Source organism: Pelobates fuscus, chromosome 4 (genome assembly GCF_036172605.1).
Source record: "Pelobates fuscus isolate aPelFus1 chromosome 4, aPelFus1.pri, whole genome shotgun sequence".
Classification (NCBI taxonomy): Eukaryota; Metazoa; Chordata; class Amphibia; order Anura; family Pelobatidae; genus Pelobates; species Pelobates fuscus.
Window position 1 is genome coordinate 126781676 of NC_086320.1, and position 14813 is coordinate 126796488.

At 42.7% G+C, this 14813-nt stretch overlaps 1 protein-coding gene across 1 annotated transcript in view; it reads left to right on the forward strand.

Moving 5' to 3' along the window:
• Window positions 1-14813, forward strand: part of LDLRAD4 (low density lipoprotein receptor class A domain containing 4) — a 585185-nt gene that overhangs the window by 52500 nt on the left and 517872 nt on the right. The window contains exon 2 of the mRNA XM_063451607.1: window positions 8740-8947. The gene's annotated coding sequence lies outside the window, so the exon portion shown is untranslated. The remainder of the gene's footprint in view (window positions 1-8739; window positions 8948-14813) is intronic.

The window sequence follows — 14813 nt, forward strand, 5'->3', positions numbered from 1 at the left end:
AATGCAGCTGAGAACCCCTGTAGGGGTTCTATTGCCCCTTTTGCATGGCAGGCAGATAGTTCCACATCTATAAAGGCGCGGTCGGTCACCGAGAGCTAAATAGGGGAGGAAGGGGAATGTGACACAAACTCTATGTAAAATTCCTGAACAGTGGGCAGAACCCAGACATCGGGGGTGATGGTTGACCATGTGTAGCGTTACTTACCTTATCCAGGGGCCGGCCGCGGTCCTCTCTTTGAGCCGCGCGCGGTCCTGCTGCTGCACGAGCCGCGCGCGGCTCATCCGACGGCTTCAATAGGAAGGCGGGCAGTGACCGAGAGAAGCGGTCACGTGTCCCGCCTGAATCTAAGAGCGCGCCGCGGGTCTCGGGCGCGCTCTTAAAGAGACAGTGGGAGCCTAAATTGTCAAAAGGCTCCCATTGGCCCCTGTCATGCCACACTCTCCATACACTTACCTTTTGGGTGTGTGGATATGACAGGAGCCAATCACATTAGTTTAGTAGCTATTTAAACTTACCTCTCCCTTTACTCCCTGCCCTATCGTGGTTTCTGTTTCAGTTCCCTTTAGTGCTTGTTGTGTTCAGTGGTGTTCCTTCGTATTGACCTTGGCTTTGTTTCTGACTACGTTATCTCTTTATCCTTATCTGTTCTGTTTGCCAGCTTACTGTTTACTGTGTACCAGACCCCGGCTAGTCCTAGTTTACGCTGTCTCTCTGTGCCCTTGACCTCGGATCGTTCCTGACTCTGTCTCCTCTCATATACGTTGAGTCTGGCCATTCTAAGGTCCGGTAGACGTATCTCTCCTCTGTGTTGTCTTTTGTCGAGTTGAATACTGCGAGTTGGGGTATATATTCGTTACACCAGGCTTGGGGAAAAAATGACAGAGCCTGCCCCCTACACCACTATTGGAAAAAACATGGGGTAGAGGTAAGCTCACCGTTAGGGAGTCTGGAACCGGAGTTCCCTCTGAACCCTCTGGAGCGCCATGGTCTTCCATGATAGAGGAAGAAGGGGGCCTGGTGTCTCGACTCCAGGTAGGGTGGTCTCTGGGTGTATGAGCCTCGACCCGATCCACGGGCGTAGTAACTGGAACAGCCGGGCAGACGACCCCTGAAACGGCCGGCCCAGGTAGAGACCCATCCCTGAAATACCCTCTTCATAGAGGATTGGGCTTTATCCAGGGTTGTAAAAACACCCACAAAGCGTCCTTTATAAAGGAGTTCCTGAATAACAGGCCTTGCCTGCCTCGGTGAGGGCGAGGTTGGGCTCGATTTGAAAAGAATGGCTTTACGCCACTCTATGGACAGGGAGGAGTCAACACAGCCCACTATGCAGATTGCCCTCTGCATCCAGCCACGGAGTTACTCCGGGTCAACCTGCCTGTTTTTGGCTCTGGCGATTACAGCCAGGTCAAATAGTTTGGCCAAAGGACCAAATATGTCCAGGTGTATAACCTGGCACGATGTAAGTGCCGGGTCTAAACCCTTGCGGGGATACTCTCCCAACTCTGAGAGGAATTAGATCCTCTTATGATCGACAATCGGGGTCTCACAGACTTAGCTGGGCACCAGAGTTCTAGGAAATTCTGCCCTGAGTTTATTACGCGCCACCTTGCTGAGGAGGCGCCGTACCCAGTTTTCCAGGTATCATGCCACATGGTCTGCTGGGAGCCATTCCGCCGACCTCGGATGATGGAGAACATCCGGGTCACACATGGGTCCCCAGACGGATCCATGAGGGTGGAGCCTGCAGTAGCGGGTGAGTCGCTCCGAAAGCCACTCACTACCATTCCCGATTGAGCGGGGACAAAAGGGTCAGTTTCCTGCCCGCATACCTCATCGTCAGAGTCACACACAGACTCGGCATCAGCCTCCTCACTAGACCCGATTTCTGAGCCGGAGTCGCTCTTTTTGTACACATTTCCACTGCCGCGCCAGTTCTGCCTGGTGCGGGAAGGCTCATTTGCGTGACATGGGCACGCTATCATGGGTGGTCATGGGTGCAACCGTCATATTGGTTCTACAGGCAGGGGGACTTAAGTGCCTGGATTTGGCGGTAGCCCTTTTAGGTGCGTCCCCTGTAAGGCCTGGAGCGGAACGCGACTCCGACTCAGAAATCGGGTCTAGTGAGGAGGCTGATGCCGAGTCTGTGTGTGACTCTGACGATGAGGACAAACTCTTACAAATAAAGCACTTTAGCAAGCTAAAGTGCTTTATTTGTAAGAGTTTGTCCTTTTCTTTTTTCTTTTTAACATTTTTTTAAAATGTATTTCATTTTACAAAAAGTACAGAAAAGTGCTGGAGAGAAGATTGTGAGGTTAAACTATTAATGAACGGTGGCAGGCACTTTGGATTTGGGCATAGTAATGCTGTGAGATTTCCCCTTAACTACAAATATGTATGAAGTACTGTAAAGAGTGAAAAATAAAATGACAGAACAGACTAGCAGGAGTTAATCACCCCAGACCAGCTATATCTTTAAGAGGCTAGAGATAGGTAGCTCACCAGGGTCCAGACCGGCAGATAGGAAGAAAAACATGAGGCAGAGCAAAAAGCCATAAGGACAGGATGTAAGAAAATGGCCGCCAGCAATCTAGCGACATTTGCAGCAAAAAATCCTGTGAATTCGTCAAATTAAAGAGCCGAACGTTTGGCAAAAAAGAGACGAATTTGTATGAACAAATAGACGAATGGAACGAATAGAGAAACAGACGAACGAGCAGACCGTTCGTATAAAATTAGTCGAATGCGGCAAACAGATGAAAGCTATTAATGAACTGCATGGTTTTGTGATGAATTTAGCCAAACAGGCTTGATTCATTCACTAAAAACAGCCGAACGGGTCGGAGAAACAGGCGCAAAAGGGCGCCAAAAAGACAGGAAGAAGGAGCAACGGAGCCACAGACAGCAAGAAGGAGATAAGGCAAACTGAGAAAAGAGAAGGGCAACAAAGGGAAGCTCAAGGGAGAGGGATATAAATAGTAATACCCCAAAGAAGGTCTGGAACCCTGGGCTCAAAGGTAACAAACAAATGCATAATACACAATAACCGTAGAAGAAATAAATATAAGAACAAATTTGTAATAACATATAGAAAATAAAGCAATAATGAGTCTACAACAAATAATAAAATAAGAAATCAATGATTCTCAAGAAACATATATATGGAAGAGAAAATGTGTCATGTACTTATCTTGTTTGGTAGCAGCAAAGAAAGAGGAAATATGCATCTTTTATTAGGTTATTTGGGCAACAAATGGGGAGAGATGACCTGGCATAATATGTACAATGAGCCATTTAAATTGTGAAACATGAACGTATAAATTTTAGCTAGAGTAACCCTTTAATACTGTACACACAACATTAGAACTGCTTGTATGCTGCGCTTCTAGTTCATGCTAGTATAACGTGTCCTTGGTTCACCCATTTCTTTTTGCCCTTAAAACTTACCCTTTTATTCTCCCTGGGCTGACTTTGTTTGGAGAGGAATACTTTGACATGCCCCAAACGATGTACTTGGGGAAGTGGCTTTAAGCATATTGTGTAGCTGACAAGACATAGATGTCTGCCTTGCTTGAATACTAAGCTGACTACAACAGCAAGTGACAAGAGCTGACCTGCAGTCTCATCTTGTCATCCATTCCATGCTTTGATTGATCATAAAGTAACACATGCCTATGCTAACTGAAATAACAGCAAAACCACAAATGATAATCGTGGGTCATCTGCAATGGATGCAAATCTTTTAGCCACTCCATGCCAGTAGGGTTGCAAAGCTGAGAAGGGCAAAACTTCCGAAGTGCTCAGAACATCAGTTACACAGCAGGCAGCATACAGAACATGTAGCCTGTGTAGGACAGTAGGTGAAAAGATAGTCAAAAATAGGTAATATCCAGTGGGGTTCTATGGATAAGATCTCTCAAATAGTCGGAGTAGACGTGCATCTAGTCGAATGGAGGCATAACCCCACAAAAAAACCAACGGCATCCAAACCCCACTCCCAAACCAGCCGTGCTAATAACCTTCTGTAACTAGGAGGCTAACCAGAGAAATGGCTAATGATATCCAACCTAATCACCTAGGCTATCTGCTGCTTCATGGCAGCTAAAAGATTCTATGTAGCTTGCCCTGCGTGTTTATCATAAAGAGCTGCAGCTAACACAAACTGATATACAAACTATTCTCCCCTCAATAGAAACATGAACTAAAAGAAAAAGTGCATCGGCACATTATGTAGCTCGATGCGCGTTTCGCCAGTAAGTCCTGCCTTTGTCAAAATGTATGTATATACCGTATTTGCTCGAAATCTAATGCACACCTTTTTTGGAAAATAACATTTTATGCGCATTAGCTTCGATGGCGCGTTGCATTCGGGGCAAAATAATTTTTTTTGCAGTGAATTGTATTCTGGCGAATTGAAGCAGACAAATTAAAACAGAAGAATTCAAACAGGTGAATTTCATTGCGGCGAATTAACACAGGCAAATTTTGTTTCTAAAAGAAAGCTTAAGAAAGAACAGATTTAACATGTAACACAAAAATTTAAATACCATCAATGTTACTATGGTATATGGCAGTGATGGCGAACCTGTTGCACCCTGAGCCCTCTCTGTGGGCACGCGGCCATAGTTCACCTGCAGGCTGCCCAGCGGTGTCTTTACCGCGAGGCTAACAAGGCATTTGCCTTGTGCGGCACTGCCTTGTTAGCCATGTGTCCTGGGGGGCCCAAGAGCTGGCTGGCTGGCCACCCTTGGGGACCCCCCTGAGGCAGGCGGCAGCTTGATTTGCTGACATGTGGCGAAGGACTGCTGTAGTCTGAGCTCTTACTGCTCAGCTCGCACGTGCGGTGCGCAAGGGAGCTGAGCAGGCAGATCAGAGCTCCCTCGCCGCCTACTCTGCCAGTTCGCCAGCTGCCTGCCTTTCCAACAGCCCCACTGGACCCAAGGTGAGGAATCCACTCCAGTTCTCCCACGGAGAGTTAAATTACAATTTGGAAAAAAAAATAGTAATTTGTGAGTGGTGTGCGAAATGTGTATGATTGATTGTGTGTCTGTCAGTTAATGTGTCTGTGTCTGTCAGTGAGTGTGTGTATCTGTGAGTGTCTGTGTATCTGAGTGTCAGTGTGTATAATTGTTGTGTTTAATTGCTGTGTTGGCACTTTGAGGGAAATAAAGCTGGTTTGTATTGCGGTTTGGGCACTCTGGCTCAAATATTTTCGCCATCACTGGTATATGGTAATAAACATTTTTGATTGTAGCACAATGTTGCATAGTAATCTTCTTGTATAAATGCACATTACATTCACCAGCAAAAAAAAATGTTTCAACTTCCAGGTTTCAAAAATTGATGTGCGCATTAAATTCCACACAGGACACAAGTTCCAAAAGGAACTAACATTCAAAGCTGTAGATTTACCTGGGACAGACCCATATGATCATTACATATAGCTTACAGTGACACACTGAAATAAGTGCATAAACCCAAATAATGTGAAGAAACATACAGACACTCATAATAACACATAAACATAATAATAAAGGAGTGGGGGAGACCCATAACTAACATGACATATCTCTCCTGCCTTCAGAAACCACAATATGCAAATCTACCTAAATATGCAATTAACAAGCCTTGCTATTCAGGTAGTGCATATTGCTGTTGCTACCAACAGGTGGTGTTGCACAGGTTCCACAGCCAAATCCACCTACTTGGTAACAAGCCTCAGTAGGACATGAGAGCACACAAAACTTCTAACAATAAAACAACAATACACACCCTGCACCTATAATGAACGCAGGGTGACTTAGACACAAGATCCTACATAAAGTGTCTGTATGAAACCCCAGGTGATGTTGATTTCCGTCACAGCTGATAAGCCCTTAAAGGGACATTTAATATATAAAATACCCTTTAATTTCCAATTAAAGGATTGTATGTATCAAAACGCAAATACATTAACATAAATGTGATTAAATCACAGAGTGATGTAACAGAATGCAAATTTTGAGACACACTTGTTTTACAGTAACATTCTTGGTGGAGTGTTAATTTTTTGGTACTTTCAAGAATACTTGTGAGCGGACGCATTGCGAGTTAAAAAATAAATAAAAATAAGGCTTATTCATATGCGTTCCTTATCCTTGCCCTGGTGACTGATTTTTGTGATGCCTGCATGGGAATCTATATTTCAAGTTCAGTTGCACACTGTCATAGCCAAATCCCCATTTTTCTGATTATTTAGAGACTGCGTTATATCTTTGGCTGTGGTCCCACCTGTCACTAATGCGAAGTTGACAAAGATCCTGTGTGTGGGTCACTCACGTGGTGGAATACATTTTTCAAATGATCTAGTATTGCAGCTCTTTTATTACTTTGGGAGCCAGCCAGGGTCTTATGTTTCTTCTCACTTGTCAGTAGAGATGGGAAAATGGGGAAATAGATAATATAATGTTTGTTTTTCTGGCAACACTGAAAAAAATTGAGTGTTGCATAGATTTGTACAATGATATGTAATATGTTTATGACATGGTGTTTATCAAATTTATCTAAAGACTATATTATATGATGACTTTTATGAAAGACTTTACAAAAAGTCTCAAATCAATGCAATTTCTGTACCCTAAAGACAGGCAAATTATTGAATACAATTTAAATACTGAGAACACAATAGAAATCTGCATTTCTATCTGCAAGGGAACTGCTGTGAAAAAGGCTTCAGTTTATTTTGCTTGTAAGCTCAGTCTTGTTCTTATAGTTGATGGAGTTGTTTCTGTCCTCTGTCAGGCCTTAATTGAAAAGTAAGACTTTAAACGTCCCTGAATTCTGAGAGTTCAGAGTTTATCTTTATGATATATATTGGCTAATATCTTATCCCCTATCACAGCATGCAAGGTTATTTACTAGGTTTGTTACTCAAGGTGAATTTCGAGTTTAAGGCCCTAGTATCTGAACTGAAGGCAAAGCTGACTTAAAATTGTTTACATTTTGTCTATTTTGACCTTAAATTTGAAATTAACTTTGAATTCTCACTTTAAAAACACCCTGTTGGTGTTTACCTGTAACCTGGCAACTAAATAGTTTGTTTTTCCTCCTTTCTGTAAAATGGTTAGTCCAGCATTTGGAAATATATTCACAAGGCAATTCACAAATATTATCAAAATAAATATTATTTTCCATATGCTACCAGGATGACGAAACCCATCATTGCATGCCAGAAGTGTCCTAAAGACATTAAAAATACTTAATGGACTTAAATATGGAGGCATAAAAATCGGATTCTCCTCATATGATGGCATCGGCCAAGGCTTCCCTATGAGAAAACTCACTACTAAAGGACTATAGTTCTCTTGTTTTGAGGGGGAAGTGTCCGCTTGACAGCCAAGGGGCATTCCCAGTCTGTTTTATTAAAGTGCCTTCTCATGAAATAGAAACTTTAATAAAACCGGAGTAAGGGGGGATTCTAAACATCTCCAAAGCATTTCGGCATACAATGCTTTAGGGGTCTCATGGAAAAGTATTTTCTCTCTGCTTGGTATTATGAATCAGCAGGAGGATTAGAAAAGAGAAAATAAAGTTCTTAGAATTTGTAGACCCATTTGTGGAAAAACCAAAACAAAAATAAATTTTAGTTTATTTACCGAATAAGCTATACTTTAATTTCATAATACTTCTATACACTTTACAGTGTAAACTGTTGTATCTAGTGTAAAAATGCCTTTCGGTTTGTAAGTGTATTTCACTCTGCATTTTTTTTTTTTTACTTTTTACTTTTTTTTTCTGGGGGAAAAAAATAAAATATCACTTTTTAATTTTAATTTTTTTTTTAAAACTGTGGCTTTAACATTTTCAGAAATGTTAAATCTGTACTTGGGAGTCTGAGCGCAGTTTCAGTGTTCAATGTCATAGCCTATATATGCATTGTTGGCTGGAAGTGGAGTGCTCACTTTAGTTAGAGGTGGGAGAACAAACGTGTTATCCTGCATCACTTTGTACACTGTGCTGCAGCAGCTGTTATTTTGCCAGGAGTGCCCCTGTTCTGTCCCAGCATAATTTGTCAAACCGTTTTTGCATGGTTTGACACTTACATGGGTCTTGCCAGGCATTCTCGCTTCTTCCAAGAGAACCACAATGCCACTTTAGGCATTCATTAACTAAGAATATCAGTTGAGCGATATCAGCCAGTTACTGACTTGATTGAGTTCTTCTCCACTTTATTTTGTAGTTAAGCCAGGATAGACGTTTAATTAGGTAACTTTGGTTACAAAATATTCTAAATAGGGCTATATTGCTCAGTGACGACATGACTTGTGATTATGGAGTGACGTTTGACTTAATATTTTCCCATTACTTGCAAAAAGAACTTTTATTTGAAGTCATCTCTGCATTGCTATTTGTTATTAGCATTTATTTAAAGCCAACACATTCCACAGTGCTTTACAAGTATAGACTGCAATTTACATACAGAATATTAGCAGGGAGAAGGCCCTACTCAAACAAGCTTACAATCTTTGTGGAAGGGGTAAAGAAAAGTGGAAGAACAGCATCGGGGTGGAGATGATAGCAGATGCCTGTGTCAAGATAAACTAGTAAACATGATGTCTGAAAGAACCGAGCCGTAGGAGAGAGAGTGAGCTGGGTTTCGGAAACAAGGGAACTGAGGAGGGCAATTGTAATAAGAAAAAAGTGTCACCCAGAAAGATAGCAGGCTATATCCTATAGATGTTTTTTCTGTGATTTCTTAGGACTGGAAGCTAATGAAGAGTCTGATGGTATGTGGTAGAAAATTCCGTAGGAATAGGCCACCCTTGAAAAATCTTGCAGAGAAGTTAGAAGTGCAGGAACAAAGATGTCAAGAGAAGGTCGCTCACAAAGCAAAGGGAACAAGACGTGGTGAATTTGTGGAGTAACAAGGAGATGTAGTGAGGACTGGAATTAATGAAGACTTTGCAGGTTAGTGTTAGCAGTTTGAATTGAATTTATAATCCATAAATCCATCCCTTGCCACAGCTGGCTCCGCCTCCTTTTTCCTGAGATAATCAATCTTGATGATCTTAGCCAATCCAATGCTTTCACATAGAAGAGCATTTGGAGGCTATTGTGCATTCGCAGCAAAACGCTGATCTGCGCCAATCATCATCTCCATAGAGTGGCATTGAACCACCTGAGTGACTGCCACTAGAGGCAGTGTTTACATTAAAAAGCCTGCAGAGACCGGATATGGACATCAGAACCACTGTATTAAAGGGACACTATGGTCACCCAGACCACTTCAGCTCAATGACGTGGTCTGGGTGCCAGGTCCCTCAGGATTTAACCCTGCAGATGCAAACATAGCCGTTTCAGAGAAACCAGCCTCTAGTTAGTGGGTGTCTTCCGGACAGCCACAAGAGGCGCATCAGCGATGCTGGAGGCATTTAATGCCTCCATCACGCAGAGCGTACATAGGAAAGCATTTAAAAATGCTTTCCTATGGGCACTTTGAGTGCGCGCGTGGCACTTGCCGCGCATTCGGCTCCGCTGACGTCGGCAGGGGAGGAGAGGTCACCAGCGCCGGGCTCTGGAAAAAGGTAAGCTGCTGAAGCTGCCCCCTCACCCCCCCCTCCCACCCCGTGTGGTGGTGCATTGTCCTTACCCTGTTGCCATCCCCAGTGCCCAAAGTACTTTTTTTTTTTTTTTTTTTAAACACTACTTTTTATGTAATGCATTAAAATGCAATGCCATGCTGTTATGCATTCAAAGGCAATCACATAAAACATCACTATGATTTATATAATTTTATTGTGAATCCAATCAGTGGTATTAGTCAAATGCTCTATGGTACATGTTTTTAGACTTCTTTTGTTAAATAGGGACACTTTATGCATTCAGACTATTTATCTCATTTAATTTAAGGGATCTGGGTGCAGTTTCAGATGAGCACTATAGTAACTTTCTGCAGTTTCACATAGTTTAGCTTTGCATGAGCTTATGGCATGTGTGCATGTGCATTAGGTCCCCTCCCATTATTAACATCAGAGGAGACCGAGAAGGAGCCAACAGCGAGATACCTCTGTGTTGGGAAGAGGTAAGTGTTAAAAGGTTTTTTATATTGTTTTGTTTTTAACCCTTTAATCCTTTCGGGGGCCTGAGGATAGCTGTAGGGCAGAGGAACAATACAGTGTTAGCAATACAGTATTGTGCTATAGTGTTCCTATAAAGTAAAAATATCCCTTTGCATTTTCTGTAGTAGTTTAATAGAAGTTTTTTAGAGCTTGCGACTTTTACTGCCTTGCATGCGCTAGCAGAAGATTAGTGTTTGCTGGTAAATGCTTCTATCTTGTTTGTTCAATACAGTGAATGCTTGCAGGCCTGTATATTTTGTGGACGTGTTTTTGCGTGACTATCTTTGATATTTACTGAACGGCATGATAGCATTATGATATGTTGTCCCAGTCGATCTCAAACACTAAAGCTTCCAATTCTAGAATCCTCTTGAGGGAGGCAATCACTTATAGCTGCAGGTAGGACAGGGAAGGATGTATTGCACTCCAGTCAGAACGAATTGTGTAATGTTGAGCATACAGGTGACAGGAATCCGAAAGGAACTGCAATTAGAGCTTCTACATCTCTCACCGGTACTTATTTTAAGATTGTGACATACGTGTGCCGTCAAGGGAAATTGCTGGAGGTGTATTATTATGAGGAAGTGGCTCGGCTGGTTTGAACAGTTTGATACATTGCTTCTAGATAGTCACAGGAAGGGAAAGATCCTTGTTACATGCTTTCCAATAATATTCACCTCGAAGGCAAAACAATCTTTCTTCTTTCTGAGTAATATACATCAGCATTATAACAAAGTACGAAACCAAGCATAGAAAGCAATCTCATTCTGCTTAATATTTAAACCTTTACATCAATATATTTTATTACTTCTTAGTTTAGTAGAACAACGAATGTTAATAGTTGCATGAATTTATATTAAACCATTCATCAGTACAGTATACTTTTAATATATGATAGAACATGAGTAATTGGACAAATTAGGCACATTAGGTAATAGAGCATCATGCAAAAAAAAAACCTATATTTTCTTACTTTAGTTAAAACGGCTCTGTCATCTTGCATATTTTGCTCAAAAATCTCTAAGGTGGCATCCCCACTGTTAAAGATAGTCAGGTTTACCTTCAGCCAGGGCTGGCACAACCATAGGGCAAACGGGCCTGGGAGTGCAAGATCTGCTTGAATGGCAGCACAGCGCTCCCCCTCCTGCCAATCACTTAATGTAGTGTGGCTGAGAGGACTGTGGTAAAGGATCTTCTGTATCCTCTACCCTGTCTGACAGGAAGTGCTCACTGAGAGTGTAGAACCGCTTTCTGTCAGACTGGGTAAAGGATACAGATAAATACGGTAAAAGGACAACAGAGACAGAAAGGGGCTTGAGGGGAGAGACACCTACAGGGGCTGCATGGGCACAAAGAGAGACAGAGGGGCTGGGGTAGGGTAAAAAAGACAGATGGGCTGGGTGGACACAAGGAGACATTGAGATGCTGGGGAGAGAACGAGACATGGTGCTGGGCAGAAAAATGAGATACCTAGAGGAGGTGAGGGCCGCAAATAGACACAGAGGGGCTGAGGGTACAACAAATAGGGGGGAGGGAAAACACAGGGGAAAAAGAGACAGAGGCTTGGGAAGGGTCAAAAGGGACAGACACAGGTTGGGGTGATAGAAGGAAAGAGACACCCAGAGGGGCTAGGGGATGGACAAATAGGGGCTGGGACACAAGTAGAAACACAGGGGCTATGAAATGGGAGGAAGAGACACACAATGGGGCTAGGGAAATAAGAGACAAACAAAGGGGGTTTAGGAGACACACAAAAAGGGGTAAGATATACTAATGTATGCAAAATGTGTAGCCAAAAATCCTTGCACTGGAACTTCCTGCATCTCTTCCTTGGGAGCATCTCCATTGTCTTTCTTCAGCTTCTGGTGCTTTGTCTGCCAGGAACCCACATCACTGCTGTACAGCAATAGACTAAATCTTATGGTATGCGAGAAGATACCTGTTAGACTTTGTAAACAGACTTTTGATGGTGTTGAAATTTTAGTGAAATTCTGAAGCAGGGAAATCTGAGTATTTAGTTATATTTTATAAAATACTTAGAAATTATCTTTTACTGATGTAGCGTCACTTTTCAGAAAATTACACCATTTAATAAAACATTGGCAGTCGCCTATATCTTGTATTAAAGTGGAAAATCCGAACCCCAAATTTACTATATCTTAATGTAGTGGTTTTGGTGCGTGGATACTGTCCCTTTTTTCAAACATTGTCATTTCTCAGAAATATTTTTTTACAGCAAGCATTTGAAAACTCAAAGGCTAGCAAGGGCCAAATAAACAAGGTTTACATTTATGTGGGCCGCAAAATAAACTAACGTAAATTTTCATCCCCTCTACTAAACTCCAGCCCCTTCTCGTCTACTAAATATTAGCCCCCCTCCTCGTCTTCTATATCCCAGTCCCACCATCTACTAAACCCCCTGCTTTAAAATAAAAAAAACAAGAAAAACAAGAAAAAAGCCAACAAGCAGTGTCCGGAGTCTGGCCTCTGGCATACCCCAATGGCCCCATCCGCACCTTAAAAGGGCAGATCCTCCCATTACTCCTTGAAACCCTAACACACACTCACTGAGACATACACACACTGACAGACACACAGAACACACAAACAGCCAAACACACACCCATGCACGCAGCCAGCCAGACACCTATAGACGCAGCCAGCCAGACACCTATACACAGTCATACACTTATACAGACAGCCATACACCTATACACACAGACAGCCATACATACAGACACACACACACACACAGAGACTGGGTTGGTTTCTTACCTAGGCTCTAGTGGGGCTGCTGGGCGGACAGGCAGGGGGGCTGACAGGCAGTGAGGGAGCGCTGAGTTCTCCCTGCTCAGCTCCCTCGCGCGCCGCAGTAATGCCGGGAGCCGGAGTGACGTCATATTCCGGCTTCCGGTATCACTGCAGGGAGAACTTACACTCAGCACTCCCTCGCCGCGGGACGCATAAATATTGGTTGTGGGCCGCGAGTTTGACATGGCTGTTTTACAGTGTTTACATTAATTTTGAAAACTCGCTTCTAGTAGTTGTGAGCCAGTCCAAACTAGAGCATCTTCCTCTTTCAGTTGCAGTTTTAAAAATACTTTGTTAGGTGTCATCAACATGCTGGCACTGAATGAAGTGCAATTAGTTGAATGAGGCCAATGCGTGTTATATAGGAGCATTGAAATCAATACTTTACGACAGAGGCATAACTAGAAACCACGGGACCCTGGTGCAAAAATTGCCCTGGGGCTCTCCCATCTGTCCCCCCTCCCCCTCCCCCCCCACATGCAGACAAACAGATACACACGCAGATACACATACAGACACATATATACATACATACATACAGACACACACAGATATACTGATACAGACATTCTCTAGCACACACACACACACAAACTGTTAAAAACTAAATTAGTGACTTATATGGGGTCCAGTAGCTGCCTCATGCCGATGGGAGTCAGAGGTTCCACTTTGACTCCCTCCTCTCCTCCTGCGTGGCGCCCTGTTGGCTGGGAGGAAGTGATGGCTTCCTCCCAGCTCTGACCTCATTAGAGCATGGGCCACCCGATGGGTTCCTTCAATGCAGCCCCGGCAGTTTTTCTGCGCAGTGGTGGCCGCACGAAAATGCTGGCCATCGCAGAGGTCGCAGCTGCGACCAGGCTCGTCATTCCAGGGGGCCTGGTCGCAGCTGCGACTGCGGTAGTTCCGCCAGTGCTTCAAGAATACAGAGCTTTTCTATGAGAATTGTGGCAACTGCATGCATGTTCCATATGTCTGCAGTGCTTTATTATTTGAAGCCTCTGATGGGACAGAAATAATCAAGGTTCGTTGAGGGTAAATTGAGCTACTCTGCAGTGGTACAAAGGAAAAGTTGTGTGTAATTTTTTTTTATTTTTATTTTTTTTAAAGAAAGGTGGGTACATGAATAAAAAAAAAAGTAAGGAATATAAGAGAGTAAAAATGTTGATTTATATTTTTTTCCATAGTAATTCCTTGATCGTTAAATAATAATTTTCATGTGATACTTGGTTTTCTTTTAAATTTGTGTTGAACATTTACAATATATACCACAATCCTGTTCAGGCTAGGCACACATGTAGATGAGAAATGAAAACAGTTTAGTTTCTTATTTGCCCTGTATCTTTTTTTTTTTTTTTTTTTCTATGCTGAATGCCAGATGCAAAGAAGAGTGCCTATTGCAATTCACAGGGAGCTAACCCTTTCCTGACGTTCATGTGTGCTATGCTGTCCTACAAAAGAAGTCTTTAACACCATTAGGGTTGCATAACGCCATAACGATTAGCCCTTCCTACAGCACAAATACTCTCCATCCTCGCCAGAACCAATCGGAGTTCCTGCCTGACAACTGAGGAAGTTCCCCTACAGCCCATCCCACCGATCATTCATGTGATCTCTATGACAACGGAAACTCTGATTGGTGTGATTGACGCGAAGGGAGTGCCTGCAGATCCCCTACATTTAACTAACAAAATTACTTAATTATGTAAAAATAAAATGTATACACAGAGAATGAAGTGTATATATAACTTCCTTCTAAGTAAAATTTTAAGTACATTTATTTCTACGTGTATATGTATGGTTTTACATAATTATGTGATTCTGAAACAGAGTTGGAAGCTCCTGCTTAAGAGCTTCTATTAGCTCTCCTGAGCTAAGCCCTACAGTGCACTGCTATTTTATTGGAT